Here is a 5,615-nt window from a genome sequence, read left to right as displayed (position 1 = left end):
GAACAAGAAGAATGGCCTGTTTTCCACCTAGCACTTGCCCATGATGATTGCATGTCAACCAGGATATGAAAACATGCATGAATTGAAGATCTTCAAGGTCATCACCATATAAAAGTGTAGTATCTCCATATGCTTTCTATGTTTAAGACAAATATGACACCAAATGTATTCTGATAGCTGTGTATGCACAAGAAGAAGAAAACTGGAGAAGTGACCACAGATAGAATATATTAAATGTAAGAACAAATAAAGTAATCTATGAGACAGAAATAAATTGTCTTGGAAGTATGGAGGAGTATAACAAGTAGAAGCATGTTTTTGTAGACCTATAGAAATCCATAGGTTAAAGGTTTGTGCCGACCATAGGACCGTAAGGTTTGGTTTCAGTGTGCATATGGTCAATGTGAGCCCTGTTGCTGATTTTGCACATTGGCCCATTAGCTTTAAGTTATACCACTGGGCATGCGTGCAGTGACTGGTCGGCCCAATGCAAGTACGTCATTTGTGCCCCCCTCACCCCACCCCAAAATGGAACATGTTCAAGCCACATATAAACCATAAACGCAATAGATTGAAACCCAGATTATTAACTTTAAATGTCCCCATAGTGTCACCCACAGATGACCCCACATCCTGCCTCAGTCTTAGATGCTCCTCAGTTTACCTACCTCAGCTATAGGAATAGTGTAGATGACCCATTGAGTGTCTGCCAAAGATGTCCTCCATGTTCCAGCTTGATCTTGTCTCCTCCTCTGAGCTTCTGTAGGTTTTATGGGCATCATGACGTTTGACCAACCTTCCTATATAGATTATGTAAATGCATCTCCTTCATATTAAGATTCTGCTTCCTAGAAAGAACTAATGGCATAGTGTGCCAATATTGATCATATCAATGGATGCAGTGCATTAGTATCTACATTGGAAATAGGTGACTAAAGGGGGCCTACTGGTGCTTCTCTGAACATCTTGGAAGACTGTATGAGATTCTTCATGAAGGACAAGGATACATCAGGCTCTTCTTCCACCCATATGCAGCAGATAACACAGGTATACACATGCACACATATACAATGCATTTGGAAAGTCTTCAGACCCTTTCACCTTTTCACATTTTGCTATATTGCTGTCACAACCAGACAGTTGAGAAGCTCTGACAGGAGCCTTCCAGATCCTCCTCCTTGAGTTTCTTTGTTTTGGTTTCAGTTCCTCATCTCGTTAGTTTATCTCAGCTGTCATGCAGTTGGACTGATTGCTTCCCTTTAAGTTCCTCCCCATAATGCAGTAGTGTGCGGCTTATACAACTTCCTGGAGTGTGTGTGCATGCTGTTTCTATTTCCCAGTCCTCTGCAAGATAAGTGCTGTTCCTTTATTTGTGATTTTCTGTCTGCTGGATCTCAGGAGACCCTGACTCCCTCCGTGTCTAGTGTAGGGAGCCGGTGGTCGTGTCCCCTCACTATTGTAGGGTCTTAAGGTATTAGATAGCCGAGGTACGTGGATATGCGCCCATCCACCTTTGGGGTGTTCGCATAGGCTGAGCAGTCAGGGAGAGTGGCAGGTCTCATGCAGGGGTCTCCCTTTTGTTCCTTAGTTGTGGATCCAGTGAGTCATTGATTATATTGCATTGTCTTGTTTCCTGTACACCATCCGTGACATTATAAGCCGCCAAAACAGTCTCAAGCATGGATCCGGTTTCACTTTTGGCTGAACGCTTCCAGGGTCTTTCATTGGAGGTAGCTGATCTCCGTAAGACTTTTTCTCAGTTTCAAGTGACCGGTTCAGCTTGCGTTCATGGAGTTTGTTCTGAGCCTAAGATCTTGCTCCCGGATACGTTCTTCGGGGGTAGTGATAATTTTGTGCGTTTTAGAGAGGCTTGCAAACTCCATTTTCGCCTTCTTCCCCATTCCTCTGGTAATGAGGAACGGAGGGTGGGGATCATTATATCGCTGCTCAGGGGTAACGCTCAGTCCTGGGCCTTTTTTCGCTGCTGGAGGGGGCACGGCCCCTCCGTTCAGTGGATGAATTCTTTTTAGCCCTGGGTCAGATATATGATGATCCGGATCGTATTGCTCTGGCTGAGTCTAGACTACGTCTGTTATGCCAGGGTAAACAATCCGCAGAGATATACTGCTCAGAATTTCGGAGATGGGCAGCTGATACTGGTTGGAATGATGCTGCACTCCGAAGTCAATTTTGCCATGGTCTTTCAGAGGGATTGAAAGATGCATTTGCCTTTCATGAGAGGCCTATCTCCTTGGACTCTGCTATGTCTCAGGCCGTTCATATTGACAGGCGTCTTAGAGAGAGAGGAGAGATCTCTCCTTCCTGTCATACTCAGTCCCGGGACAGTGCAGCGGTCTCATTCGGTGCACAGGGGTCTCAGTCGCTGTCAGCCCCTTCTGAGCAGGAGCCCATGCAGCTGGGGTTGATTGCCTCTGACAATAGAAGATTCAGCCCGCATGGGAGGGTTTATTTTTGTTGTGGAGGTATTAATCATTTGGCAAATGTTTGTCCCTCTAGGAGATTCAGGCAGTTTTCTGGGAGTAATAAAGAAACAAAAAGGAAAAAATCTTTTAAAAATGTTCCGTCTGTTACTATTGGCAGGGTTGAGGCGGAAATTGAAGGTTTTCCGTTTGCTTGTAGTTCCCGTTTTGTCCTGCCTGCTAGGGTGGCGCTAGAGAGCAAGAGCATTTTTTGTGAGATTTTTGTAGATAGTGGAGCAGCTGTCAATCTCATTGATAATCAATTTGCAATAACTCATGGTTTCCAGGTATGCACTTTGGAAAAGGATATTCCTGTTTTTGCTATTGATTCCGCTCCACTTTCTCAGAAATCATTAAAGGGCATAGTTCACAATATCAGTTTAATTGTGAGTGATGCTCATGTTGAGGATGTGTCATGTTTCGTCCTTAGCGGTTTGCCTACTCCTCTAGTGTTGGGGCTACCCTGGCTCACTAAACATAACCCCACCATTGATTGGCAAGCGAGGCAAATAAATGGTTGGAGTGACTTTTGCAGAGAGAATTGCCTCATAACATCTGTTTCTGAGGTTTCTACTAAGACTGTACCACCTTTCCTCTCTGAATTTTCAGATGTCTTCTCTGAGAGTGGAGTTCAGGATTTGCCTCCGCACAGGGAGTACGATTGCCCTATTAATCTCATCCCAGGCGCAAGCTGCCTAAATCTCGTTTATACAATCTTTCCCAACCTGAGAGGGTCGCTATGCGTGCTTATATCTCTGAGAGTCTGAGAAAAGGACACATACGACCCTCGAAGTCACCTGTTGCCGCTGTTTTTTTCTTTGTTAAGAAAAAAGATGGTTCTTTAAGACCTTGTCTGGATTTCAGGGAGCTGAACAGTATCACTATTCGTGACCCTTATCCGCTTCCTCTGATCCCGGACCTGTTTAACCAGGTTGTTGGGGCTAAAGTCTTTTCCAAATTAGACCTAAGAGGGGCATACAACCTGGTCAGGGTCAGAGAAGGAGACGAATGGAAGACGGCTTTCAATACCCCTGAGGGCCATTTTGAGAATTTGGTTATGCCTTTTGGTTTGATGAATGCCCCAGCCGTTTTTTCAGCATTTCGTGAACAGCATTTTTTATCATTTAATGGGAAAATTTGTATTAGTGTATTTGGATGACATTTTGATTTTTTCTCCTGATTTCAAGACTCATAAGGAACACTTACGTCAGGTCTTGCTCATCCTGCGGGAGAATAAATTATACGCGAAACTGGAAAAATGTGTGTTTGCGGTTCCAGAAATTCAATTTCTGGGGTTTCTTCTCTCCGCTTCTGGTTTTCGCATGGACCCCGAGAAGGTCCGCGCTGTGCTTGAGTGGGAGCTTCCTGAGAATCAGAAGGCGCTGATGCGTTTTTTGGGCTTTGCCAATTATTACAGGAAATTTATTTTTAATTATTCCTCTGTTGTTAAACCACTCACTGATATGACCAGAAAGGGGGTAGATTTTTCTTCCTGGTCGGTAGAGGCGCGTAAGGCCTTTTCTAATATCAAGGAGAGTTTTGCTTCCGCTCCCATCCTGGTACAACCTGATATTTCGTTACCCTTCATAGTTGAGGTTGATGCTTCTGAGGTAGGGGTGGGTGCGGTCTTGTCTCAGGGTTCCTCTCCTGCCAAGTGGCAACCGTGTGCCTTTTTCTCGAAGAAACTCTCCTCCGCAGAGAGAAATTATGATGTGGGAGATAGGGAATTGTTGGCCATCAAGTTGGCTTTTAAGGAATGGCGCCATTGGCTAGAGGGAGCCAGACACCCTATTACCGTGTTTACTGATCATAAAAATCTGGCCTAGTTGGAGTCAGCCAAGCGTCTGAACCCGAGACAGGCCAGATGGTCTTTGTTCTTTTCAAGGTTTAATTTTGTTGTCACGTTCCGCCCTGGGGTTAAGAATGTGAAGGCAGATGCCCTGTCACGTTGTTTTCCGGGAGGTGGGAATTTTGAAGACCCGGGTCCCATTTTGGCTGAAGGTGTGGTGGTCTCTGCTCTTTTTCCTGAATTGGAGGCAGAGGTGCAGGCAGCCCAGTCAGAGGCTCCTGATCTTTTTCCTCCTGGGAGGTTGTTTGTGCCTCTCGCTTTGAGACACAAGATCTTTAAGGAACACCACGATACGGTCCTTGCTGGGCACCCGGGGGCAAGAGCCACACTGGATCTCATCGCTCGGAGATTCTGGTGGCCTGCGCTTCGTAAGTCGGTTGAGGGTTTTGTGGCAGCTTGCGAGACTTGCGCTCGTGCCAAAGTCCCTCATTCACGGCCATCAGGTCCTCTCCTTCCCTTACCCATTCCTTCCCGTCCTTGGACACATCTGTCCATGGACTTCATAACGGACTTGCCTCGTTCCTCGGGGAAGACTGTGATTCTGGTGGTGGTGGACCGTTTTAGCAAAATGGTGCATTTCATCCCTTTTCCTGGTTTGCCCAATGCTAAGACGCTGGCGCAGGCATTTATTGACCACATTGTCAAATTGCATGGTATTCCTTCAGACATAGTCTCTGATAGGGGCACGCAGTTTGTTTCCAGATTCTGGAAGGCTTTCTGTTCTCGCTTGGGGGTTCGGTTGTCATTCTCTTCTGCTTTCCACCCGCAGTCGAATGGCCAGACAGAGCGCGTCAATCAGAATCTGGAGACATATCTGCGCTGTTTTGTGGCGGAGAATCAGGAGGATTGGTATTCTTTTTTGTCCCTTGCTGAGTTTGCTTTAAATAACCGTCGTCAGGAGTCCTCTGATAAGTCACCATTTTTTGGTGCATATGGGTTTCATCCGCAGTTTGGGACTTTCTCGGGAGAGGGGTCTTCTGGTTTACCTGATGAGGACAGATTCTCCTCGTCTTTGTCATCTATTTGGCAAAAGATTCAGGATAATCTAAAGAGCATGAGTGAGAGATATAAGCGTGTGGCAGATAAGAGACGTGTGCCTGGTCCGGACCTGAATGTTGGTGATCTGGTGTGGTTGTCTACCAAAAATATCAAATTGAAGGTTCCCTCCTGGAAGTTGGGTCCTAGGTTTATTGGGCCTTACAAGATGGTGTCTGTCATCAATCCTGTTGCCTACCGTCTTGATCTTCCTCAGATTTGGAAGATCCATAATGTTTTTCATAAGTCCT

This window comes from Bufo bufo, chromosome 6 (genome assembly GCF_905171765.1).
Source record: "Bufo bufo chromosome 6, aBufBuf1.1, whole genome shotgun sequence".
Classification (NCBI taxonomy): Eukaryota; Metazoa; Chordata; class Amphibia; order Anura; family Bufonidae; genus Bufo; species Bufo bufo.
The sequence above is the reverse complement of the archived record's forward strand: the minus strand, read 5'-3'. Positions refer to the sequence as shown.